This window comes from Bos indicus, chromosome 29, assembly GCF_029378745.1.
Source record: "Bos indicus isolate NIAB-ARS_2022 breed Sahiwal x Tharparkar chromosome 29, NIAB-ARS_B.indTharparkar_mat_pri_1.0, whole genome shotgun sequence".
NCBI lineage: Eukaryota > Metazoa > Chordata > Mammalia > Artiodactyla > Bovidae > Bos > Bos indicus.
The window spans coordinates 415024-442990 of record NC_091788.1 but is presented as its reverse complement, the minus strand read 5'-3'; the positions used below and the strand labels follow the sequence as shown (position 1 = coordinate 442990).

The 27967-nt window shown below is 39.1% G+C and overlaps 1 pseudogene; it reads left to right on the top strand.

The window, feature by feature from the left end:
- Positions 1-853: 853 nt before the first annotated feature.
- LOC139180559 (ankyrin repeat domain-containing protein 26-like) lies at positions 854-26434 on the top strand (annotated as a pseudogene).
- Positions 26435-27967: the final 1533 nt, after the last annotated feature.

Below are 27967 nucleotides of genomic sequence, written 5' to 3'. Positions count from 1 at the left end.
TCCCTAGTTCAGGTGAGCATGGGCCATAACTAGTGGTGTGTGGGCTTCTCACTGCAGTGGCTCCTCTTGTTGTGGGGCACAGGCTCATAGGCTTCAGTGGTTGCAGTATGTGAACTCGGCATTATGACTTCCAGGATCTAGAACACAGGCTTGGCAGTTGTGGCACACGGGCTCCATAGCATGTGGGATCTTCCCATAGCAGGGATCACACCTGCATCTCCATCACTGGCAAGCAGATTCTTTACCACAGAGCCACCAGAGAAGCCCTCAGGCATATTTTTGATTCTAGTTTTCCACACATGTACTTGGTGAGAGAGGCCAGGATCAAGAGTCCTGGCAGCTTGGAGTCCTCAGCCACAGTTCTGGCTGTGCCATCCAAAGCCCTGGGGCCTTTGGTAAGTGCCTCAGCTTCCCCGGGACTGTTTTCTCCCCTCAGAAATGCCCTGCTGTTGGACTGTAGCCCACCAAGCTCCTCTGTCCCTGGGATTTCTGAGGCCAGAATACTGGAGGGGGTGCCATTGCCTTCTCTACTAGGTAGCATTTGGAAGATATTTTCTCCTGGATTGTGGTTTTGATGAAGGAAGTGGGATCCCTTCCAGGGCTTGAGAGTGGGTTCTTGTCTGACACTTGGAAATGAATTGTCCAAGGAGAGGAGGTGCCATCCAAGCAAGAGATTTCATTGAGAAGGGCTGCCGGGGTGGAGGGCAGGAGGGTGAGGGAAACAGAGAAAACTGCTCTGCCACGTGGCTCACCGTCCCAGGTTTTCTGGTCATTGGGTTAGTTTCTGGTTTGTCTTTTGCCAGACATTCTGAATTGGAATCCTTCCTGGGGGCACATGCATCACTCAGCCGAGATGGATTCCAGTGAGGAGGATCCTGGGAAGTTGGTAGGACCTCTGGACTGCAGTCTGCCATCTCTTTTTGACCTCTCCAGAATTCTGGTTGGTGGTAGCTTGTTAGTTCCTTGTTCCTTACCAGGACCTCCTGTTGTAAGATGACTCCTGCAAGTGTTTTCTTTTCTCTGTTGCCTGGCAAGGGTGGGTGGTCAGTGGTTCATTTAACAGTTTGTCTCTATCAAATAAGGTCCTTCACAGAGTAAATGTATAAAATTGTAAAAGTCAATGTTTTAAATAATTTATATTCCTAATTTGGTAAGTTGGCTTTTTTGTTGTGTGTTAGAACTCATCACCAGACCAAAGGTCATGTAGATCTTTTGTTGTTTTCTCAAATTGTATAGTTTTTTAAATTGAATTATGGTGTTAGTTGCAAAGTTTGTGTTTCTGTTCATTTCACCTTTTTTTTTTTTTTTAGCAGTTATTTAGTTTTAGTTGATTGATCATTGCTTTACAATATTGGTTTGATTTGTCATACATCAACATGAATTAACCATAGGTGTATGTGTGTCCCCTCACTCTTGAATCTCCCTCCCACATCCCATCCATCACCACTTCTCTAGGTTATTACAGAGCCCCAGTTTGAGTTCCCTGAGTTATACAGCAAATTCCCACTGGTTTTCTATTTACCAGTGTTGGTGTACATGCATCCATGCTGCTCTCTCCATTCATCTCACCCTCTCCCTCTTGTTCCCCACCCTTGCCCGTAAGTCTGTTCTCTATGTCTGCATCTCCGTTGCTGCTATGTGAACAGATTCGTCAGACCCATCCTTCTCAATTCCATGTTTTTCTCTTTCTGACTGACTTCCCTGTTTAATACGCTCTAGGTTCATCCCTTTCATTAGAACTGATTCAAATGTGCTCCTTTTTATGGATGCATTCCATACAGACTCTGATTGCTCCTTAGCCATGTTTTGAGGAGGGTCTTGGAGCTATTCTGCTCCATTTCAGTTTGGGCTTCCAGTCTGAGTGCTCGCAGCAGAGCTGCTTCTGGGTGAGCCCTCTGAGGTCTGTGAGCATGGGGCTACCCGCTTTTCTCTGGCTCTCTCTCCGCAGGGGGAACCAAAACCCCCTCTGACACGTGGATGCAGGATGCTTTGCCTTCAGGCTGGGCTGGGTGACCAGCTCATGGGAGCTTTGTCTCTTGAGGGCTGTCACGGGTCTTGGGCTCCTGGATAACGGGGTTGCTGAGAGGAACGGGGTTGCCTCAGTGCCTGCCAGCAGGGAGGTGCTGCAAGAGGGGAAAATGAGGACGAAGTAGATGTTTTCTGTGTCCAGTTGAATGCTGACAGGAGGTCCATCTCAGAGGACTCAGAGGGGCAAAGAGCTCCATGTGCAAAATGGTGGGTTTTCAGTTCAATTTCTGTTAGATGATCTAGAGGACGACCTTCACTGATGTTCTTTCGAGTAGGTGGTCAGTTTTCCTGTCACTGTTTCTTAAGAAGACTGTCCTTTCCTCTTCGCTCGTTCCTGGTTTGATTTTCATGAACTGACCACGCCCATGTGGGTTCATTCCTGGGCTCTCTCTTCTTTCCTGGAGTCCATGTATCTGTGTTCCTGCCTGTTCCTCACTGTGGTGGTTACTACAGCTCCATGATGTAGTTTGAAGTTGGAGAGGAAGATGCCTCCAGCTGTGTTCTTCTTTCTCAGAGTCTTTTTGGCCGTTTAAGGTCCTGTTCAATATTAGCAGCCTAATATTAGGAATATTTCTATTTCTGTGAAAAATGCCATTGAATATTATTGTGTGATTGCAGTCAGTGTATTTGTTGATAGCTTTGGTTGGAATGAACATTTTAATTCCTCATTGTTCCAGTGCATGAGCATGGAATAGTTTTCTGTTTATTTGTATTTTCTTTGGTTTCTTTACAAGTGCTTTCTAGTTTTCTGACTACTGGTCTTTTATGTCCTTGATTAAGTTTGTTGCTAGATGTGTTATTATTTTTGATGCAATTATAAATGGGATTTTCTTAATTTTGTTTTCTGATTGTTATTAGTATATAGAAAAGCAAGTGATTTTGTATATTGATTGGGATTGTAAATTGTAGTATTCTATATGATTGTAAATTGACCAGAAATTATTCAACTTTACCGAGTGTAGTCTAACAACTTTTTGTGAAGTTACAGGGAAATTTTTATTTGTAAAATTTGTTTCTCCTGCAATAGGTCATCCAGAGGACCCAAGGCATGGTGGTTACTAATAGACTTCCCACAGTACTTCTTCATTCCATGTGGACTCCTTCAAGGGCAGTTAACATCACAGCTTCCCTTGAACTTCGTCTGGGTAAGTCTTGGCCCCTATAGGAAAGTTTCATGCCTGTCTAATCTGATTTTCTTTTATGGTATTGACTTGGTTGTTTTGAAACATAATTTACTTTCCAGTAATTTAAAACATACAGAAAACTCCTAGCAAAAAGTGCTCACATTTGCCACATCATCTAAAATACTCTATGTGTTTTATCCAAAATTGGTGCATTCTCCTGCAGAACCAGCACATAATCTCCAAAATCAGGAAATCATATGGTTTCTACAGTGTAATATAATCCACAGCCCCACTTCCCTTTCAGCAATTGTTCAGTTGTATGAATATATCTTTTCTTCCCATCCTTTTCCTCATCATTTATTTATTTATTTTTTTAGAGCGTTACTGAGATTTTCAGTTATTTGGACAAAGTTCATGGATTTAAAGCAGACATGGTGAATATGGGATCTTGGTGGCCTTTTCTATATGGATATTTTTCACTAAAAATGGTTTTAATGTTTATTCATGTTGTAACATGTATGAATCCTGCATTCTTTTTGTTGCCCATAGTAATTAAAAATAAATGACATGTCATTTACCATTTAGATATTTGTAAGCATACAGTGTTGTAGTATCAACTACCTTTACATGTTTTGCAAAGCAGTTTAATAATGTGTATCTTATGTGTGTTTTGGAGAAACTCAGGAAACTGAGTCAGTACTGAAATGGCCCAAGATATCACCTTAGATACCATCTTCATCTAAAAACAAAACAGGGGCTTCCTGGTGGTCCAGTTGCTAAGACTGGACACTCCCAAAGAAGGAGGCCCAGGTTCAATCCCTGATCCGAGAACTAGATCTCCCATGCCACAACGAAGAGTTCGTATGCTTTAGCTAAATATCTGGCTTGCCTCAACGAATGTCAACCTGGTGCAGCCAAATACAAAAACAAATCAATATTAAAAAATAAAACCAAAGGAAAGGAAGGGTATGGTCTTTGTACAGATTTACGTCTTAACTTTCCCTATAGATAAAAAAAAAAAGTTTCACAAGACTGTCATCCTTCTATCTGATATATACTGAGGATTCCTTTGAAATGAGATTTCTCTTGTAAATGTGACTCACAGAAGAGCCATCTTGAACTTGGGTTTCAGAGATGATCATGTGTCCTCTTAAAAAAAAAAAAGTTAAGTCCAACTAATCCTCATGCTGAAGAGGTACATTTTGGGGTAGCATTTGCTCCCCTTCACTTTGGATGTATCCCAATTTGCTTACACAGTCTTCGACCGAAGACATCCTGATATTTGAAAGTTTTTAGCTGTTACAAGTAGAGCTGCTCTGTATAATTGTGTGATACTTTTTGTCTGGACACTTTTTCAAAGCTGTTTAGTAAGTGCTAGACATGTAGTGTTCAGATCACAGGTGAGCCTTATTTAGCTGTGGAAAAATCCAGCTAAGTTTCTCTGGCATGTGGGATCTTCCTGGGTAAGGGATCAGACTTGAATGTCTTGCATCGTCACACATATTCTTTACCACTGAGCCACCAGAGAAGCCCTGCCCCACTTTTTTGAGTTTACTGAATCTAATAGGTGTGCAGTGCTACTTCAGTGTTGTTTTAGTTTATAATTTCCTAATGATATATTATTTTGAGTATTTTTGATATGCTGATTTACTATCTATCTCTTTTCTTTGGCCAGGCGGTCAGATTTATACATTTTTTTAAAATTTTATTTTTTAACTTTACAATATTGTATTGGTTTTGCCATATGTCAAAATGAATCCACCACATGTATACATGTGTTCCCGATCCTGAACCCTCCTCCTTCCTCCCTCCCCATACCATCCCTCTGGGTCATCCCAGTGCACCAGCCCCAAGCATCCCGTATCGTGCATCGAACCTGGACTGGCGACTCGTTTCATATATGATATTATACATGTTTCAATGCCATTCTCCCAAATCATCCCACCCTCTCCCTCTCCCACAGAGTCCAAAAGACCGTTCTATACATCAGTGTCTCTTTTGCTGTCTTGTATACAGGATTATTGTTACCATCTTTCTAAATTCCATATATATGCATTAGTATACTGTATTGGTGAAGTAAGCTGGAAAGATTTATACATTTTTAATGAGGTTGTTTGTTCTAGATTTTTTGGTATGGTTGGGGTACAATTCTTTATCAAATATGTATTTTGCAAATATATTTCTCTGTGGCTTGTGTTTAAGTTTTGTGAATAAGATTTTTCACGGTTTAAATTTATATTTTTTTAAAGTTCATGTTATAAATTTTACGTCCTTTTTTGGATAGATTTTAGTGTTTTTTTTCCTTTTTTTTGGGTTAAATTTCATAAGCAAGACTGAGGTACTGTAGATACAGTTTTAAGCAAAGCTGAAGTACCATAGACACAGTTTTGCCTTTTGTCTGTTGAGAAGTTTGAGTGAGGTTGGTATAAATTGTAAAATTATGTCTACATTCATTTGACTGGATATGGATTCCAATTATTTGTATAATTGGTTTTGGAGATGTCACGGGAAGTCAGTTTCCCCAAGGGAAACTGGGTGGGTTCCGTGAAACATGAACTGTCTTCAATCCCTGGGAATCACTTTCTGCTTCTTCTGGCTTTGGATTTGACTTGTTTGGATATCTCATACTAGTGGAATCACAGAACGTTTGTCCTTTTTTGGTCTGGTTTATTTCACTTAATATAATGACCATAAGGTTTGTCCACATTGTAGCATTGTCAGAATTACCGACTTTGAAGGGCCGAATCATATTCCATTGTGTGTATACCACAGTTTGTTTATGGAATTGGCTGTCCATGGACACTTAGATTGCTTCTGTTTGTTGGACAGTGTTAATCATGCTGTTGTGACTATGACTGCAGAAGTACGTGCTTTTTCAGCCCCCTTTTCCAAACCTTTTGGGTACAAAGCATGAATTAGAATTGAAATATCTATTTATTCCATGTGTTAGTTTTGGAGTAATTTCTGTAATGTCTTGCTCAGTGGCAGAACCATTTCAGTTTATCTTTTTGTATGGTAGAATACTGTTCAAGCTTTTGAATATACCCTGTGTTGCATATTCATTCACCCACTGATAGACACTTGAATGCGTTCTACTTTTGGGCTATTGTGAATAAGGTCACTATGAATATTTGTGTACCAGTTTTCATTTGAATTGTTAACAACTGCATAGTACTATATATGAAAGAAACCACAAGGACCTACCGTATAGTTTAGGAAACTGTATTGAATATCTTCTGATAATGTATAATGGAACAGAATCTCAAACGGAATATATAAAAAAGACATAATACCATGACAATTATTGTGGCAACACTATGAGTTATTATAGCATTAGTCAACATGTATTATACACGCCACTAAAATATTCACATCCATAAGTATATTTCATTGCTTGATTATATAAAAATAGAGAAGTCAAACAGATAAAAAATAAACTTCCTGTCATTTCTCATCATCATTTATGCACTATTACTACCTGTAATACTCATTGTATAAGTGCTGGTCTAGGAATTGACATTCGTGTAAACCAAGAGATTGTGAAGGTGTAAGGAAGTATAACTTATTGAATTCCTTAAAGAAGGATTATAGAACTCTATGTGCATGAAGAGAATGAAAGTCAAACGGTTTAATTGAGCCACATTCTTACTAGAGTGATGAGCTTCCACCCCACCCAATGTTAGCTCACAATTAAATCCTACAGTCATCTGGCTTCAGTGTCTGCTTCCTGCCATCCAGAAAGAAAAAGTGAGGCAGTCCTGACAAAATCGTTGCTATTTTTCTTTCTTTCTTTCTTTCTTTTTTTTTTTCTATTTGTATTTTATCACAGGGCTTGGCAAAAAGAGGGCCTAAACTTTTTATTTTTTTAATTTAAATTTATTTATTTTAAGTAGAGGTTAATCTCAAAAATATACAAGCAACTCCTACAGCTCAATTCCAGAAAAATAAATGACCCAATCCAAAAATGGGCCAAAAACTAAATAGACATTTCTCCAAAGAAGACATACAGATGGCTAACAAACACATGAAAAGATGCTCAACATCATTCATTATCAGAGAAATGCAAATCAAAACCACTATGAGGTACCATTCCACGCCAGTCAGAATGGCTGTGATCCAAAAGTCTACAAGCAATAAATGCTGGAGAAGGTGTGGAGAAAAAGGAACCCTCTTAAACTGTTGGTGGGAATGAAAACTAGTACAGCCACTATGGATAACAGTGTGGAGATTCCTTAAAAAACTGGAAATAGAACCGTCTTATGATCCAGCAATCCCACTACTGTGCATACACACTGAGGAAACCAGAATTGAAAGAGACACGTGTACCCCAATGTTCATTGCAGCACTGTTTATAATAGCCAGGACATGGAAGCAACCTAGATGTCCATCAGCAGATGAATGGATAAGAAAGCAGTGGTACATATACACAATGGAGTATTACTCAGCCATTAAAAAGAATACATTTGAATCAGTTCTAATGAGATGGATGAAACTGGAACCTATTATACAGAGTGAAGTAAGCCAGAAAGAAAAACACCAATACAGTATACTAACGCATATATATGGAATTTAGAAAGATGGTAACAATAACTCTGTATACAAGACAGCAAAAGAGACACTGATGTATAGAACAGTCTTTTGGACTCTGTGGGAGAGGGAGAGGGTGGGATGATTTGGGAGAATGGCATTGAAACATGTATGATATCATATAAAAAATGAATCACCAGTCCAGGTTCGATGCATGATACTGGATGCTTGGGGCTGGTGCACTGGGATGACCCAGAGGGATGGTATGGGGAGGGAGGAAGGAGGAGGGTTCAGGATCGGGAACACATGTATACCTGTGGTGGATTCATTTTGATGTATGGCAAAACCAATACAATATTTAAAGTTAAAAAATAAAATAAAATAAAAAATAAAAGCCAAAAAAAATTATTATAAGTTAATTACTTTACAATATTGTATTGGTTTTGCCATACATCAACATGAATCCTCCACGTGTGTACATGTGCTCCCCATCCTGAAGCCCCCTCCTACCTCCCTCTCCATACCATCCCTCTGGGTCATCCCAGTGCACCAGCCCCAAGCATCCTGTATCCTGCATCGAACCTGGACTGGTGATTCATTTTTTATATGATATCATACATGTTTCAATGCCATTCTCCCAAATCATCCCACCCTCTCCCTCTCCCACAGAGTTCAAATGACTGTGATATACATCTGTGTCTCTTTTGCTGTCTTGTGTACAGGGTTATTGTTACCATCTTTCTAAATTCCATATATATGCGTTAGTATACTGTATTGGTGTTTTTCTTTCTGGCTTACTTCACTCTGTATAATAGGCTCCTGTTTCATCCATCTCATTAGAATTGATTCAAATGTATTATTTTTAATGGCTGAGTAATACTCCATTGTGTATATGTACCACAGCTTTCTATTCATCTGCTGATGGACATTTAGGTTGCTTCCATGTCCTGGCTATTGTAAACAGCACTGCAATGAACATTGGGGTACATGTGTCTCTTTCAATTCTGGTTTCCTCAGTGTGTATGCCCAGCAGTGGGACTTCTGGGTCATAAGGCAGTTCTATTTCCAGTTTTTTAAGGAATCTCTTCTTTTTTTGATTTATATTTTATCGTACAGCTTGGCAAAAAGAGGGCCTACCCTGTTTTTAGAGTTGCATCCCAAGGCTTGCTCTAGCATGTTACATATGTTGACAAACTGCTGATCCTTTTCAACAAAGGACAATTATCTGCACTTCAGTATCTGTTGCTTGAGCTGGAAGAGTAGGCATCCCTTTAAGTGCAGTCCTTCATGCTGAAGCAGGCATACCTGAAGCAGTAGCATAAGATGAACACATTTATCATGTAGACATTGCATCCCATGAATTTGTAAGAATTTTTCAGTTATACCCATCATCATTGGAGGAACTGACTTGTCCCAGTAATAACTGGAATACCCAGCATAATAGTTCCTTGACTAAATAATACACTTAGGAGTACTTCTTCCAGTGTTCTTTCTCCTGCTTCGGTCATGAACAGGAGAAGCTGATGGCAGTGGTTCTTGAAATGTATATTGATTCCTGGGTGGCACAGTTGGTAAATAATCTGCTTACCAGTGCAGGAGATGGAAGTGATGTGGGTTTGATCCCTGGGTTGGGAAGATAACAATTCATACACTCGTTTTATGTGAACAAGTTTTATACTTATGAGTGTTTTTCTTCTGTATACAGAATATATAAGTGGACTATAAAGAAAGCTGAGTGCAGAAGAATGGATGCTTTTGAACTGTAGTGTTGGAGAAGACTCTTGAGGGTCCCTTGGACTGCAAGGAAATCCAACCAGTCCATCCTCAAGGAAATCAGCTCTGGGTGTTCATCAGAAGGACTGATGCTAAAGCTGAAACTCCAATATTTTGGCCACCTGATGCGAAGAGCTGACTCATTTGAAAAGACCCTGATGTTGGGAAAGATTGAAGGCAGGAGGAAAAGGGGACAACAGAGGATGAGATGGTTAGATGGCATCACTGACTCAATGGACATGAGTTTGGGTAAACTCTGGGAGTTGGTGATGAACAGGGAGGCCTGGCATGCTGTGGTTCAGTGGGGTCGCAAAGAGTCGGACATGACTGAGCGACCAAAATGAACTGAACTGAACAGAAAAACAAATGCTGTTCAAGGACACTGAAAGAACCCTGATGTTGAAAATCAGATCAGTATTGTGAGCAATGCTTAGAAATCCATGAGTTGAAGCATAATATGCCTATCATCCTTGTAGTTCCCTCAGTGAAATATGTTGAGAAAAGCTCTTCATTCATGGTATAGATTCATGAAGAAGCTAAATAGCATTAATCCTTTACGTTGACAACTGTTAATTTAAATCTGTGAATCCTATGTGACAACAACACATACTAACATGGTTTATTAGTATCATATCAATATTCTTAGTTCTACTGTATTTCAACTAAAAATATCAATATACAATTGTACATGAAGTCAAGACATAAAATCAGGGCAAATACAAAATATTCCATCCTTTGAGAAAGGGAGTGGAAAAATAATGTGCTTTGCCTATTGCATTTTTATGTATTAGATCCTTAAGTATTTTATTCACCACATCCAACTGAGTGCTTCACCATTGTTTCAAAGAGGAAAGGATCGTTTCTCTTTAACAATGAGTAGTTCAACTCCTCTCAAAGCAATACTGGACGGTAATACCTATGAAGGACAAAGTTGATTATTCATATTTATATTACTCATTCGTTAGCTTGATAAAGGTATTAGATCTGTTACCACATTAAAAAAAAAAATATCCGCATGTGAAAGTGAAAGTGCCTCAGTCATGCCTGACTCTTTGTGACCCCATGGACTATACAGTCCATGGCATTCTCTAGGCCAGAATACTGGAGTGGGTAGCCTATCCCTTCTCCAGGGGATCTTCCCGACCCAGGAATCAAACGAGGTCTCCTGCATTGCAGGCGGATTCTTTACCAACTGAGCTATTAGGGCTTCCCTGGTGGCTCAACTGGTAAAGAATATCTGCATAACTGTCGGTAAATTTGGAACTAGCAATCTGTCTGTGAGGAGGACTGGTCCTAAGCAGCTTCTGTGATAAAACAGAAGCATGTCTGTCTGACTGTCTTCTACAAGGATCTTTCACTGTTCTTGTGCTAGTAAGCATGGAAAGTATTAGATTCGGTTTCTAAGTGAGAATTACAGTGAGAAACTAATGGCTAATATCACAGTTGGCCATTTAAGTACTTAATGGGAGAGGCAATCCTAGCTCTACCAAATAGTAGCCATCATGAAGTTAGCTATTGTCATTGTAGCCATGTTCCTTGAATTTGTAGTGTTATTTGCTGTGTTATTGCAGAATATGTCATTACCCTGTCAATAACACATATTTCTATAACATAGCAATGCACTAAACTGATGTGCATCCTACAGTAAATCCCAGCCCCAATGTCTTATAGGAGCCTCTTCGGCCATTGTCATAAGTGAGTCTAATTTTGTGTGAGACCATGAAAACTCAGTGTTTTTATTATGCTTGTGTTTATGACGGGAAGTCTGAGAAGGCACTTCTGAAAGTTTATTCCTACCAGTCATTGTCATTTGTATAGAGTCTTTAAAGGTTGAATCACTGAGGTGTTGCTTCTACACTTGTACTAGGCTGAGCAGCAACAGGCACTTTCTCCCTAAGTGCACTAGAAGTCATTTCCACTTCCTAACATGTCTGTCTTCTGTTCTCTGGAGTATGTATTGCTTGAGCTCACCACAGCCTGGTAGATGGAAATCGTCAGGATATTCTAGAAACCCTTTTGATTGCAATCTCTTCAGGAGATTACAACTGCTGCAGACCTCAGGATTTTACAAAGCACATTTTACAACCTCAGATAAAGGAGAAATCAACACTCGTGACAGTCACAGGCTTCCATGGCCTGTACGTGATCATGGGCTTTGCTTTCATAATCATCCTATTTCTTATACCATCTAAGATGTCATTGTATTTTTTTATCATCATTTTATCTTTGATGTTTTTTAGATATATTATGGATTTTCCTATATATCTTCACTTATTGATGAGGGTCTCACGTTAGTAATAGTTACTAAAGCTGACTTCTAGTCAACTAGCTGTGGTAGAATAGGAAAAAGAATGACCAACTGTATATTATTAACATTATGTTTTAATACATTATTAGTTTTATTGTTTGCAGGCATCCAATTCTAACTTTCTGAAATAAACATTCAGAAGAATCATGTTCTTTTGAATGTCCATTTGACTGTGTAATAGCACGGCAATGTTATTACATTAAATTGTTTAGTTTCCATTACGTTTCCCCTGTTTGATGTAGATATCAGCCTTTGTTCTATCACTAGCATTGCAAGTAAAAAAACAAAAACAAAAACAAAAACAAAAATTAATTAGAGCTCCAATGGTATTTTTACTGTTAGCAATAAGTATAGCATAATGTGCAGCCTAGCAGCAGCTAGTGAGCCTAGGCCTGTCTGGAACATTCTTGGATCCTTCAGGGAAAACACCCTGTGTGCACCCCTCAATACTGGGCATAGGGGCCAAAATACACGTGAAAGGCAATAGTGGAGTTGACCTAAGTAAGGTGCCCAAAGATACCTGACACACTGCTGCAGCCTGCTCGTTCATGGGCAATGCCGCTATAAGCTAGGAATCTCTTTGTAAGGTTTGCAAATGGCATGTGAGATGCTCAGCCCTGATTCTGAGCTTGGCCCTGGCCCTGAGTTTCAGTCCTCTGAGCAGATCTGGAGGTCTCTCATTGTAGAAGCTAACCTGTTCCTTCCAAATACATGCTTGCAAACACACGCTGTTGGCTGCCTCTCTTTCCCTGAGGGAGGGTCGCTTTCCCCGCATTCTGCAAACTTCACTTCCCAGCTGATGGGAAAACCACGTCTTGGAGGTTTTTCCTCAGGGGCTGTTTCCCCTGAGCCTGGGGCCGAGGTAGGGGACCCACACTCCCAGGGGAAGGCAAAACCACATCCACACATCTTTGCTCTGCAGGAAAGCCCAGTGAGCCTAAGTTTGTTAGGAACATTCTTGGCTCCTACAGAGACACACTCTGTGTGTGAACCTGCATATCTGACCTAGGGGCACAAGGCGCCTGTTTCTCTCTGTGGGGCACTACAGCTGTGTGACCAAGCAACAACTTGAAAATGCATCCGATTCCTCTTTCGTTACCTCTGACACTGCTCCCATTGCTCCAGCCCTTGGCCAGTTTGGAGACAACCGGACCCCAACCCAACTGCAAGAAGGCCTGGGGCCTAGTTCAACTGAAAGGCAATAGTGGAGCTGAGGCCAGTAAGGCACCCAGTCTTGTCCCACACACTCCCGAAACCTGTTCCCTCATGCTCAGTACTGCTCAGTTCAGTTCAGTCTCTCAGTTGTGTCCAACTCTTTGCAACCCCATGAATCGCAGCACGCGAGGCCCCCCTGTCCATCACCAACTCCCAGAGTTCACTCAAACTCACGTCCATCGAGTCGGTGATGCCATCCAGCCACTTCATCCTATGTCGTCCCCTTCTCCTCCTGCCCCCAATCCCTCTCAGCATCAGAGTCTTTTCCAGTGAGTCAACTTTTTGCATGACGTGGCCAAAGTACTGGAGTTTCAGCTTTAGCATCATTCCTTGCAAAGAACACCCAGGGCTGATCTCCTTTAGAATGGACTGGTTGGATCTCCTTGCAGTCCAAGGGACTCTCAAGAGTCTTCTCCAACACCACAGTTCAAAAGCATAAATTCTTCTGTGCTCAGCTTTCTTTACAGTCCAACTCTCACATCCATACATGACCACAGGAAAAACCATAGCCTTGACTAGATGGACCTTTGTTGGCAAAGTAATGTCTCTGCTTTTGAATATGCTATCTAGGTTGGTCATAACTTTCCTTCCAAGGAGTAAGCATCTTTTAATTTCATGGCTGCAGTCACCATCCACAGTGATTTTGGAACCCCCCAAAATTGGGTTAGGCACTGTTTCCACTGTTTTCCCATCTATGTCCAATGAAGGGATGGGACCAGATGCCATGATCTTAGTTTTCTGAATGTTGAGCTTTAAGCCAACTTTTTCACTCTCCTCTTTCACTTTCAAGAGGCTTTTGAGTTCCTCTTCACTTTCTGCCATAAGGGTGCTGTCATCTGCATATCTCAGGTTATTGATATTTCTTCTGGCAATCTTGATCCCAGCTTGTGTTTCTTCCAGCCCAGCGATTCTCATGATGTACTCTGCATATAAGTTAAATAAGCAGGGTGGCAATATACAGCCTTGACATACTCCTTTTCCTATTTGGAACCAGTCTGTTGTTCCATGGCCAGTTCTAACCGTTGCTTCCTGACCTGCATAAAGGTTTCTTAAGAGGCAGGTCAGGTGGTCTGGTATTCCCATCTCTTTCCAAATTTCCCACAGTTATTGTGACCAACACAGTCAAAGGTTTTGGCATAGTCAATAAAGCAGAAATAGATGTTTTTCTGGAACTCTCTTGCTTTTTCCATGATCCAGTGGATGTTCGAAATTTGATCTCTGGTTCCTCTGCCTTTTCAAAAACAGCTTGAACATCTGGAAGTTCACAGTTCACATATTGCTGAAGCCTGGCTTGCAGAATTTTGAGCATTACTTTACTAGCGTGTGAGATGAGTGCAATTGTGTAGTAGTTTGAGCATTCTTTGGCATTGCCTTTCTTTGGGACTGGAATGAAAACTGATCTTTTCCAGCCTTGTGGCCACTACTGAGTTTTCCAAATTTGCTGGAATATTGAATGCAGCACTTTCACAGCACCATCTTTCAGGATATGAAATAGCTCAGCTGGAATTCCATCACCTCCACTAGCTTTGTTTGTAGTGGTGCTTTCTAAGGCCCACTTCACTTCACATTCCAGGGTATCTGGCTCTAGGTGAGTGATCATGCCATCGTGATTATTTGGGTCATGAAGATCTTTTTTATACAGTTCTTCTGTGTATTCTTGCCACCTTTTAATATCTTCTGCTTCTGTTAGGTCCATCTCTGTCCTTTATCAAGCCCATCTTTTCATGAAGTGTTCCCTTGGTATCTCCAATTTTCTTGAAGAAATCTCTAGTCTTTCCCATTCTGTTGTTTTCCTCTATTTCTTTGCATTGATCGCTGAGGAAGGCTTTCTTATCTCTTCTTGCTATTCTTTGGAACTCTGCATTCAGATGCTTATATTTTTCCTTTTCTCCTTTGCTTTTCACTTCTCTTCTTTTCACAGCTATTTGTAAGGCCTCCCCAGACAGTCATTTTGCTTTTTTGCATTTCTTTTCCATGGGGATGGTCTTGATCCCTGTCTCCTGTACAATGTCATGAACCTCGGCCCATAGTTCATCAGGCACTTTATCTATCAGATCTAGGCCCTTAAATCTATTTCTCATTTCCACTGTATAATCATAAGGGATTTGATTTAGGTCATACCTGAATGGTCTAGTGGTTTTCCCTACTTTCTTCAATTTAAGTCTGAATTTGGCAATAAGGAGTTCATGGTCTGAGCCACAGTCAGCTCCTGGTCTTGTTTTTGCTGACTGTATAGAGCTTCTCCATCTTTGGCTGCAAAGAATATAATCAATCGGATTTTGTTGTTGAACATCTGGTGATGTCCATGTGTAGAGTCTTCTCTTGTGTTGTTGGAAGAGGGTGTTTGCTATGACCAGTGCGTTCTCTTGGCAAAACTCTATTAGCCTTTGCCCTGCTTCATTCCATATTCCAAGGCCAAATTTGCCTGTTACTCCAGGTGTTTCTTGACTTCCTACTTTTGAAATCCAGTCCCCTATAGTGAAAAGGACATCTTTTTTGGGTGTTAGTTCTAAAAGGTCTTGTAGGTCTTCACAGAACCATTCAACTTCAGCTTCTTCAGCATTACTGGTTGGGGCATAGACTTGGATTACTCTGATATTGAATGGTTTGCCTTGGAAACAAACAAAGATCATTCTGTCGTTTTTGATATTGCATCCAAGTACTGAACTTTGGACTCTTTTGTTGACCATGATGGATACTCCATTTCTTCTAAGGGATTCCTGCCCACAGTAGTAGATATAATGGTCATTTGAGTTAAATTCACCCATTCCAGTCCATTTTAGTTCACTGATGCCTAGAATGTTGACGTTCACTCTTGCCATCTCCTGTTTGACCACTTCTAATTTGCCTTGATTCATGGACCTAACATTCCAGGTTCCTATGCAATATTGTTCTTTACAGCATCAGACCTTGCTTCCCTCACCAGTCACATCCACAACTGGGTATTGTTTTTGCTTTGGCTCCATCCCTTCATTCTTTCTGGGGTTGTTTCTCCACTGATCTCCAGTAGCATATTGGGCACCTACTGACCTGGGGAGTTCCTCTTTCAGTATCCTATCATTGTGCCTTTTCATACTGTTCATGGGTTTCTCAAGGAAAGAATACTGAAGTGGTTTGCCTTTCTCTTCTCCAGTGGACCACATTCTGTCAGACCTCTCCACCATGACCTGCCCGTCTTGGGTGGCCCCAAAGGGCATGGCTTAGTTTCATTGAGTTAGATAAGGCTGTGGTCCTAGTGTGATTAAATTGACTAGTTTTCTGTGATTATGGTTTCAGTGCGTCTGCCCTCTGATGTCCTCAGTACCGCTAGAGGCTAAGAATGTGTGAGCAAGGCTTGCAAATGGCAGGGGAGATGCTCTGCACTGACTCTGGAATTTCAGTCCTCTGAGCAAATCCAGAGGTTTGCTGTTGTAGAATCTAACCAGATCCTTCCAAATACAGGCTTGAAAACACAGGCTGCTTGGCTGCCTCTTCTTCCTTGAGGGGGCTCTCTGTCCCCACATCTTGTGAACACCTCTTGCCAGTGTGTGAGAAAAGCACTTCTTGAAGGTCTTTTCTCAGGGGCTTTTTCCCTGGAGCTGGGGCTGAGCTAGGGGCCCACACTCACAGGGGAAGGCAAAACCACATCCACATGTCTTTGCTCTGTAGGAGAGCTCTAGTGAACCTAAGTCTGTCAGGAACATTTCTGGCTCCTACAGAGACACAGTCTGTGTGTGAATCTGCATACCAAACAAATGGGCACAGAGAGCCTGATTCTTTCCGTGAGGCACTGAAGATGTGTTTGGCAAGCAATAGCTTGAGAATCCATACAATGTTCCTCCTTACCTCTGACAGAGCTCTCATTGCTGTAGCCCTTGGAAGTTTGGAAACAACCAGACCCTAACCCCTCTTCATGTAGGCCTGGGTCTTAGTTCGAATCGAAAGGCAATAGCGGAGCTGAGGCCAGTAAGGTGCCAGTCATGTCTCACACATTCCTGCAGCCTGCTCCATCATGGACAGGAACTCTAGAAGCTAGGCATGTCTTTGCAAGGCTTGCAAAGTGCAGAGGAGTGTCTCGGCCGTGACTCTGCAATATTGGTCCTCTGAGCAGATCTGGAGGTCTCCTGTTGTAGAAGCTAATGGGTTTCTTCCAAATAAAGGCTTGCAAACACACAACAGTTTGCTGCTTCTTCTTCAACAAAAGAGGCACCTTTTCCCTGCAACCTGGGAACTCTGCTTCTTCTAATGACTTTTTATTTTTTGAGAAACATGTGTTAAGATTCAGAAATTATTATTTATAGTTATAACTGGACATGGAATAATAATATGGATTCATTTGATATCATATTACTTAAGAAGACTTATTTAAATACTACTTTCTCAGCATATTTTTGAACCACAGTGTTGAAGCCAGATTTCCTGAGTTTGAACTCTGGGTCTGTTGGTAACCTGCTATATGGGCTTGGGCAACTTACTCAGCTTTTCTGTGCTCTGTTTCTTCCTATGTAGAGGACCTAATGTATTACCTATCTCCCATAATGTTTGTGAGGATTAAAATGCCATTAAGACATATAAAGTGCTTATAATAATGCATAGCAGTTGCATTGGAAGTCCTCAGAAGGCTAATATCATGGCTATTAAAAATGGGTTTCTTTCTTATAAGGACTTAAGGAATACTTCCCAGATAGGTTTTATTGCTGCAAAACATAGCTCTTATTGAAAATAACAACTGCAAGAAATCCTGGTATACTGGTTCCCTTCACATAATGCAAGTAATGTTATGTTTTTCCTTTTCTTTGATCTAAATTAAATGTTTTATTAGTATTATAAATGTATTTTGTTTGTCCTTTAATGTTACTCTTCTTTATTGTTTTAATCCTTTTATAAAAATTACTTACCAATGCAAATGCAAAGACTTTACATAAAAAACAAAATTTAGGTATTTGTATTTTTAAGTATTTAATATTAGCCTGAAAAGAATCATTTGTTATTTTAGGCCTGCAAAGAAAACATCTAATGAAAATAACAAGGTAAAGTCAAAAAGTTAACTATAAAAAAATTTTACTAGTAAAAAGTACTTTGTAAAAGAATAGTAGCAAAATATAAAATCTTCCTTTGTTGTAGAGACATATACTTTGACAACTTAATTTAGAAACACTATTGATAAAGTTATCCTTTTGATAAAAAAATCTGTCCTTTTAAAAAGTGTCTGTTTTTGCTTTAATGAAGAGATATTTATCACCTTCATACAATTAGTATGTTCTATAAATATTTTAAGGACATTTTGAAATAGTATTATCTATGTGTAGGTCAAAGAACAAATTAATTCTGTGGATGACCTTGATGACAACTCAGTCATCTGAAACAGCTTCCAAGGATGGCCAGTTGCTTTACTATGAGAATTCCATGCTACTAATTGAACAACTTGACACAGGGTGTAAAGGTAGGACTGCAGTGTAAATATAAATACAATGCCTGTTTGTGTATGGTGTAGTAGTAATATATGTACACCTTGTCTAGTACTGCTCTAGAGCCAGGGATATGTTACAGTGCTGTGCATCTCAGAAGTAGGTTCTGTATTAAAAGAACATGAATGTGTGTGTATACTCCGAGCCATAGGCCTATGATCATTCTCACTCACTGTACCTTCTGTTGACTCTTCTTTCCTGTGCCTTCACCCAAGGTCAGGTTAGCATCATTTTCCTCCTGGAATAACTGAAATAATCTCAGAACTTCTTTCCCTGCCATTCTACATCCTGGAACCTCAGTCCACACAGCAACTACAATTATTATCTATTTTTTAAAATTCAGATCTCATCATGTTACCCCTTTGCTTAAAGCCCAAATGTTGCTTCTATTTGCTTCATGGTTAAAGGTCACAATTGTCTATCTTCATCTTGTTTTATTTTTTACCCTTCTTTCCACATGAATTTTAGCATCAGCTTGTCAATTTCCTAAAATGTCTGCTGGTCTTACGTTTTCATTTTCATTCAGTTCAAAATACTTTGTAATTCCTCTTTTCATTATCTCTTTGATCCAAGGGTTATTTAGATCCATGTGATTTAGTTTCCAAATATTGAGAGTTTCCAGAGATCCTTCTGTGCTCTTGCTTCTTATGATTTGTTAGGTGCAGCCAGAGGGACCCTGGGGCTAGGGCTGACTATTTCCTGCCTTGGAGGTAAGACCTTACTGACTACCCTATTCATTCTACTGTAAGGGGAAGTTTTTCCAGCCTGGCTCATGAGAATAGGTAGAATTCCTGGGACTGAGTGAGCAGAAGTCACAGGTTCCAATAATCTTTTCAGATGGTTTCTCCCTGGTCTTAGGAGGTTTCTCCCAGATGGTTGCTGTTCATTCCTCTGCTGAATACCCAAGGGGCTCCTCCTCAGATCTCCAGGGTCCTTTTTCTCTCTGTTCTACTCTCTCCTGTCCTTCGTTCTGTTCTGTGATCTCTTTGGTTTCACCAGACTGTCAGCTTCATCACCTCTTGTCAGGGAGTCTGGCTGACTCAGCTTCCATTCCTTCTCCCTGTGTTAGGGCCTGGAAATTCTCTCCAGGCAGTGAGCTGGGACGTTCCTTAGGCTAACCTTGTGTTTCCAGGATCGTTGTCCTTCACTCCCTGAAGTCCTTTGTCATGAAAATCATTGTTTAATGTATTTTGTCGGTGTCGTTTTTGCTCGCTCCACTCAGGAAGGTAAATCAGTAGCTGTTCACTCTGTCTTGGTTAAAAATGCTGTCCACAGCGTTGTTCCTCCCACTCTACTTACTATTTCCTGCTCATCCTTCATTTCTCAGTGTGACATCTCTTCCCCAGGGAAATCTTTCCTGGACCCAATCTATGTCAAGTTCTGTTATGTGATCATAGAACTCTCTTTTCTTAGAGTAGCCTTCTGAGTTCATAATTATTTATTTATCTTTCTCTAGATTGCAAGCTAATCTCTAGATTTATCTTTCTCTAGATTGCAAGCTAAACAAGAGCCAGGGGAGTCTGTTTCATCTGCAGAGCTTAGAATAATGTCTTCCAAATTATAGACACTTGATATTTGTTCAATGCGTGGATGCATGAACGTGAAAGGCACAGTCCTTTATACTCAAAAATTACTCACATAAATTTTTTTTTAATCTTTGTTTTCTTCATCATGCAGATTCTGTTAGCTTGTTGAAAATCCAGGATATGATTCTTTCATATGAAAGATTAGTAGAACTTAAAAAAAGCCACTGTGAACTACTTAGAGGAAAGATTAAAAAAAAAAAGGAAAGTGAGGTTTGTGGGCTACAGAAAGAGCTGTCAAAAACAAAAGAAGTGAAATCACAGTTAGAGCATCAGAAAGTGGAGTGGGAATGAGAGCTCAGCAGCTTGAGGTACTGTACATCTCGCTTTTAAAGAAATATTTGAAGTATTGTTTCCTTTAATACTGCAGAGATGTAGACGTGTTATCAGGACTAACTTAACCTCTAGGATTTTACAGAGGAGAAAGTGTTACTAGTATTGTGGAGTGTGAAATTCTTAATATAGCATGTTCTTAACAGTGAATGCTTCTAATAACTTAATGCATGTTTTTCCAAATCATCATTTTCATGACCATACAGAAGTCCATCATAATGTAAACCTTATTAATTATTTAGCAAATTGACTTTTGGTTGTTTTTCACTTTTCTGTATTATATTTAATATTACAAGAAACTTTTTTTTCTATAAATTCATTTCCACCTTTCTAATTATTTTGAATACATTTTCTTTAATAACATCATATTATTTTGTCAAAGTATGAGAACTTAAAAAAGGTCTTTGATCTATATTTCTAAACTATTCTTTAAGAAGTGTATATTACTTTACATTCCCATGCACAGGTGTATACAGTAGTCATTTTTCTCAAGACAGAAAAGAAAATGGATGCAGTTTTATTCTTAACCCTCTGCATGAAAACTGTGAGAATTATTAAGTGTTTTTCATTATATTTTCCCCCATTTTACTATTTTAAACATTATGTAGAGGGAATGAAAGTTATTGTAGCAGTGAATAATCTCATGAGTTTCTAAGAAGAGCTGTATAAATTTTGTAGATTCACCTTAAAGCAAGAAGAAGAGCAGAGAAGAAATGCTGATACGTTTTATGAAAAAATTAGGGAGCAGTTAAAAAGAAAAGAAGACCAATATAGTATAGAAGTTGAAATGAAACAGCAACTTGAACTCACTCTCAGAGCACTAGAAATGGAACTGAATACTGTGAGAAATGATCTGAATCAGGTAGAGCAATCTTTGGTGAAATTTTCAAATTTCTGACACTATTTCATCAATATTATTTATAGTATCCCTTTAATTTCATGTGTATTTTTAGGTTTAGAACAAAATTGTTATCTTAAGTATGAACTGTGACATTTAGAGCTTAAGTTATTAATTTCTTGCCATTCTTGGCTTTTCATAGATGCTCTGTGTATGTTTTCTGAGTGGAGGAATGGACATAAATCAAGCTTAATCATTAACATATTAATTGGCATTTTTGATACATTAGGCAAAATAGTATTCTTAATTCCAATCCATGTATTAATTTTGGCTTTTTTATGTTAAAATACAGGCTAACTTGCGTTGACAGTGTGAAAAAACTAAAGTGCTTTGTAAAGAAATTTCCCTTCACAATAATATGTCTGCCTATGTTTTTGCTCTGTGATAAATTTAGCAGACATTTAAATTAAGATCTGAGTTATTCATGTGGGAATAAAGATCCTTGTGCTTAAAAAGGCTACTTCCTTTAAACAGTTTTTTTCATTTTAAATTCTCCTAAGCTTTTAACTTTTTTTTTTTTTTTTTATGGTATGGACCCAAAACTTCATATAATGTCTCTCCAGATTATAGAAGAGCAAAAGGACACTCGGAAGCAGCTTTCTCAAGAATGGAATGCCAGAATGTTACAGGATGAAATTCTGGCCAATCACCTTGCCAAACGAAAGGAGACAGAAATGGCTAATAAGGAAATGAACTCTGAGGTAGTCTTTTCTGTAGTCATTTTCAAATATGTGTATATGTCTCTGTGTATGTATATATTTAAAAAACCAACACTATACATCATAGAAAGTATAGAGGATTTTGAAAACCTATATATCTATATTTTGAGGAGGGAAACATTTTCCATCTGTAGGATACAGTAATATTTGTAATTCAAATCCGCTTGTCAGCTGCAGATAGGTAGTGACACACAATGGCCTCATCCAAGGAGAGGCCTTTAATATTTTCCATAGGATTTGACCTCAAAGTGTTTGCGACTATCTTGGAAGAGCTGGCACCCTGATTGTGGTTTAGGCAAGGAAGACCGTGTGTGGTCCACCATCGACTGTGCTACACAACCAAGTCCCTCTGCTTTGGAGTGAACGTGTCAGTCGGTCCATTCACGTTATCATCTTTAGTGTCTAAATAAGAGTCTGTTCTTGGCTCCACTGTCATTTCTTTAACCAATACCCTATCAACGAACTTTTCACATCATTTACAGGTTTTCAATTTGTAAAAACTGTGCCATCAGTTGTTAAAACACTTTTGAACACATTAAAAAGTTGTTTCTTTAGAACAAACTTATAAAAGTCCCCTCTCCCCCTCTAAAGAAAACAAACTTTTCCTACTGACAGTAGATATTCTGGTTGTTGGTAGTGATGTCATTTCCTCGAAAGATCACTAGGTTAGTTTATCACTTCCCTGATGGTAAGGAGGAAACTATAGGCAGTTCAGAGACCACATTTTGGATGTCATTCTTCTGCTTGTGAGAAAATGAGCATTCTGCTCTGTGAGTGTCCTGTTTCAGTACAAGGAACTTTTGAAAACAGTGATATATATGCCATAATATATATATATATATATATATATATATATATATATATATATATATATATATTAGTGATGATGTGTTTTTCATTGTATTTCCCCCATCTTACTATTTTAAACATTATGAAGAGATATGAAAGTTATTGCTGTAGCAAATAATCTCATGATTTTCTAAGAAGAGCTCTCTATATTTTACCTTATTTACCATTAGTGTGTGTACCATGAGTGAAATAAGAGGCTTACTTTGTATGTTTGTACTAGAGAAGTAACTGTGGTTTGATGTAAGAGGACTACTAGAGTCAGAAGACCTGGCAAAAAGCCTGCAGCTTATTTATATTTTTAACTTGTTCCTTTCCAGTATTATAGCTAATGAGTTAATTGATGTTTGTAGAAGTGCTTAGTACAGTTATCAATAGGTATAATTCTTCTAATTGACTGTTAAAATGTTAGAAAGATAGCATAGTCTCAAAAAAGATTTTTTATGAAGTTTAGTCTGTTTAAATATATATAGAGCTAAGGCTCTTACTGTGAGGTAGCTGTATAGGTTAGGTATCAGATGCAGTGTTTTATAAGCTAGCAAGTAGTGTTGTTTATTGAATTATAGTTGATTTACAGTATTGTGTTGTTTCAGGTATTCAGCACAGTGATTCAGCTATATATGTATATGTGTGTGTGTGTATATATATTCATACACACACACACACATATATAGGGCTTCCCTGCTGGCTCATGCTGTAAAGAATCCGCCTGCAATACAGGAGACCTGGGTTTGATCCTTGGGTTGGGAAGGTCCCCTGGAGAAGGAAATGACTACCCATTCCAGTATTCTAGCCTGGAAAATTCCATGGGCATAGGAGTCTGATGGGCTACAGTCCATGGGGGTTAAAAAGAGTCAGACATGACTGACTAACACACATGCACTAACACACACACACACACATATTCCTTTTCAGATTTAACTTGTAGAATATTAAGTGTAGTTCCTTATGTTGATCATTGTTGGTTATTTTATATATCAGTTCAATTTCAGTTCAGTCGTGTCTGACTCCTTGTGACCTCATGGACTGCAGCGTGACAGGCCTCCCTGTCCATCACCAACTCCCGGAGTTGACTCAAACTCGTGTCCATTGAGTTGGTGATGTCATCCAACCATCTCATTCTCTGTCGTCCCCTTCTCCTCCTGCCTTCAGTCTTTGCCAGCATCAGCGTCTTTTCAAATGAGTCAGTTTTTCCCATCAGGTGGCCAAAGTATTGGAGTTTCAGCTTTACCATCAGTCCTTCCAATGAACATTCAGGACTGATTTCCTTTAAGATGGACTTGTTGGATCTCCTTGCAGTCCAAGGGACTTCAAGAGTCTTCTCCAACACTACAGTTCAAAAGTATCAATTCATACATTTCATATATACTACTGTGTATATGTTAATCCCCAAATCCTAATTTCTCCCTTCGCATACCTCCTTTTCGCCTATGGTGACCATAAGTTTGTTTTCTATGTCTGTGAATCTCTTTCTGTTTTGTAAATAAGTTCATTTTTAGATTCCACATGTAAGCAGTATGATATAATACTTGTCTTTGTCTGACTTACTTCACTTAGTGTGATAATGTCTAGGTCCAACATCCCTGTTGCTACAAATAGCATTTCATTCTTTTTTATGGTGTAGTAGTATTCCATTGAATAAATGTACCACATCAGATGCAATTTTTAAGTGTAGTCAGATCTATACATCTTTGGTTTAAGCCTTCCCAAGTTCGTTGCAATTCAAAGAAAAGCCTTTCCAGTTCTGAGCTTCTTCTTTTTTTTTTTTTTTTCAGGGGGAAGATCATTATCTTATTTTTTTTTTTTTTAAATTTTATTTTATTTTTAAACTTTACATAATTGTATTAGTTTTGACAAATATCAAAATGAATCCACCAGTTCTGAGCTTCTTGAAAAGTTTCTTGGGGTTTCTTTTTTACTTTCATGTATTCATTGTCTTCAATTAAATTTTTGAACTTTTGGGTATTTCTGCTTGTATAAAGTCTGAGATTTGTATTGAACCTTATTTTTTCCATTTGGAGACACGGTTGGTGCAGTCTTTTCATTGTATACATATAGAGGTTAGTCTTTCATTTCAGAAGAAATCATGAAATATCACTTTATTGAGTACTAGCTAAAAGTCTCCTTTGTTTCACTTAGGTTTCTGTTAGTTGTGAAGAAGCAAAAGATCTGCTACACAAAAACCACATGCTGCACAAATTGCCATGCTAAGACTGGAGATACATGCAGTGAAAATTCAAAACCAGGAAAAGGAAAAGAAATATTTTGAGGTCACTGAAATTGTAAAAGGAAAGAATGATGATCTTCAAAAGGCAATAAAACTGAATGAGGAAACATTAACAAAGACTATACCCCCACTATACAGGCCAGCTTAATGCTCTGACGGTGAGAATACAATGCTAAACTCTAAGCTGGAGAACGAAAAAGAAAGCAAACGAAGACTGGAAATGGAAGTGGAATCCTACCGTTCTAGACTGGCTGCTGTGTCACACGATCATGATCAATGTCAGACATCAAAAAGAGACATGTATCTTGCCTTCTGGAGAGCAAGAGACGAGTGGTTACACTTGCAGGTAATGAAGTCCGATGTGGCTAATCTAAAAGATAAAAATGAGATGCTTTCCCAGCAACTTTCTAGAGTGGAAAGTAAGCTCAATAACCTAGGAATTAAGCTGCATCACACTAGAGATTCTCTTAGAGAAAAGATTTTGATGTTAGAAAGTGTCCAGAGAGACCTAAGCCAAACAGAGTGTCAAAAACAGGAAACTGAACACATGTATCAGAACGAACAAGGCAAAATGAATAAATATATTGGAAAGCAGGCATCCTTAGAGGAGAGATTATCTCAACTCCAGAGTGAAAACATGTTGCTCTGACAGCAACTGGACGATGCACAAAACAAAGCTGACAGTAAAGAGAAGACGGTCATTAGCTTCCAAGACCAGTTTCAGCAGATCGTGAGAAAACTTCAGGCCAAACGTGAGAAACAAGGTCTGATGCTGGAGGAAAGAAACAAGGAGTTAATCAAGGAATGGAATCATTTAAAAGAGAGAATGTATCAGTACAAAAAAGAGAAAGCAGAAAGAGAAGTGAGTATCCAGAAGAAGAAATTCTCAGACTTCATGAAAGAAAGTTCAAAGTGATTCTTGATTCTGGCTAAATGTTGAATCTAGTTGAACATAAAGAATACATAGGCTGTGAATCTATGGTCTCTAAACCAGCCTAAAATCACACCTTGTATCCAGCAAATAAAAATTAGGCCCAGGAGATGCTTTACTTTGAGTAGAGACATCGTATTGCTTATGAAATGTTAAAAGATTCAGTTCTAAATTATTAATATAGATAGTGTTAGTAGTTTACTCTTTCACTATTAGGATAATAATTTTAATCTTGATGTTACCACATTTAAGTATCATGATGAAGCAGATAAATGAAATCCTTAAACCTAAGATTAATATTTCAAAATAAGTTTCAGTTACATGGATTACCCTGACAGTCAAGTCCAGGTTTCCCAGATGCTATATGTTATGTATTGTACTCTGGCTTCAGTAACTTGTCATACCTTTCTGTCATATTTGTTGGTGCAATTTTAATTTTATGTGTATCAATTTGAATTAATTTGGGAAAATTTCAGCCTTGAATCATTTTTTCTTATGGCCTCTCAATTCTTTCAGTTCAGTTCAGTCACTCAGTCATGTCTGACTCTTTGTGACCCCATGAATCACAGCATGCCAGGCCTCCCTGTCCATCATAAACTCCTAGAGTTCACTCAAACTCACGTCCATTGAGCCAGTGATGCCATCAAGCCATCTCATCCTCTGTTGTCCCCTTCTCCTCCTGCCCCCAATTCCTGCCAGCAAGAGAGTCTTTTCCAGTGAGTCAACCCTTCGCATGAGGTGGCCAAAGTACTGGAGTTTCAGCTTTAGCATCATTCCTTCCAAAGAAATCCCAGGGCTGATCTCCTTCAGAATGGACTGGTTGTATCTCCTTGCAGTCCAAGGGACTCTCAAGAGTCTTCTCCAACACCACAGTTAAAAAACATCAATTCTTTGGCGCTCAGCTTTCTTCACAGTCCAACTCTCACATCCGTACATGACCACAGGAAAAACCATAGCCTTGACTAGATGGACCTTTGTTGGCAAAGTAATGTCTCTGCTTTTCAATATGCTATCTATATTGGTCATAACTTTTCTTCCCAGGAGTAAGCGTCTTTTAATTTCATGGCTGTAGTCACCAACTGCAGTGTTTTGGAGCCCAAATAAATAAAGTCTGACACTGTTTCCACTGTTTTCCCATCTATTTCCCATGAAGTGATGGGACCAGATGCCATGATCTTCGTTTTCTGAGTGCTGAGTTTTAAGCCAACTTTTTCACTCTCCTCTTTCACCTTCATCAAGAGGCTTTTTAGTTCCTCTTCACTTTCTGCCATAAGGGTGGTGTCATCTGCATATTTGAGGTTATTGATATTTCTCCTGGCAAACTTGATTCCAGCTTGTGTTTCTTCCAGCCCAGCATTTCTCATGAAGTACTCTGCATATAAGTTAAATAAGCAGGGTGACAATATACAGGCTTGATGTACTCCTTTTCCTATTTGGAACCAGTATGTTGCTCCATGTCCAGTTCTAACTGTTGCTTCCTGACCTGCATAAAGGTTTCTTAAGAGGCAGCTCAGGTGGTCTGGTGTTCCCATCTCTTTCAGAATTTTCCACAATTTATTGTGATCCACACAGTCAAAGGCTTTGGCATAGTCAATAAAGCAGAAATAGATGTTTTTCTGGAACTCTCTTGCTTTTTCAATGATCCAGTGGATGTTCGAAATTTGATCTCTGATTCCTCTGCCTTTTCAAAAACCAGCTTAAATATCTGGAATTTCATGGCTCATGTACTGCTGAAGCCTGGCTTGGAGAATTTTGAGCATTACTTTACTAGCGTGTGAGATGAGTGCAATTGTGCAGTAGTTTGAGCATTCTTTGGCATTGCCTTTCTTTGGGATTGGAATGAAAACTGACCTTTTCCAGTCCTGTGGCCACTGCTGAGTTTTCCAAATTGGCTGGCATATTGAGTGCAGCACTTCCACAGCATCATCTTTCAGGATTTGAAATAGCTCAGCTGGAATTCCATCACCCCTACTAGCTTTGTTTGTAGTGATGCTTTCTAAGGCCCACT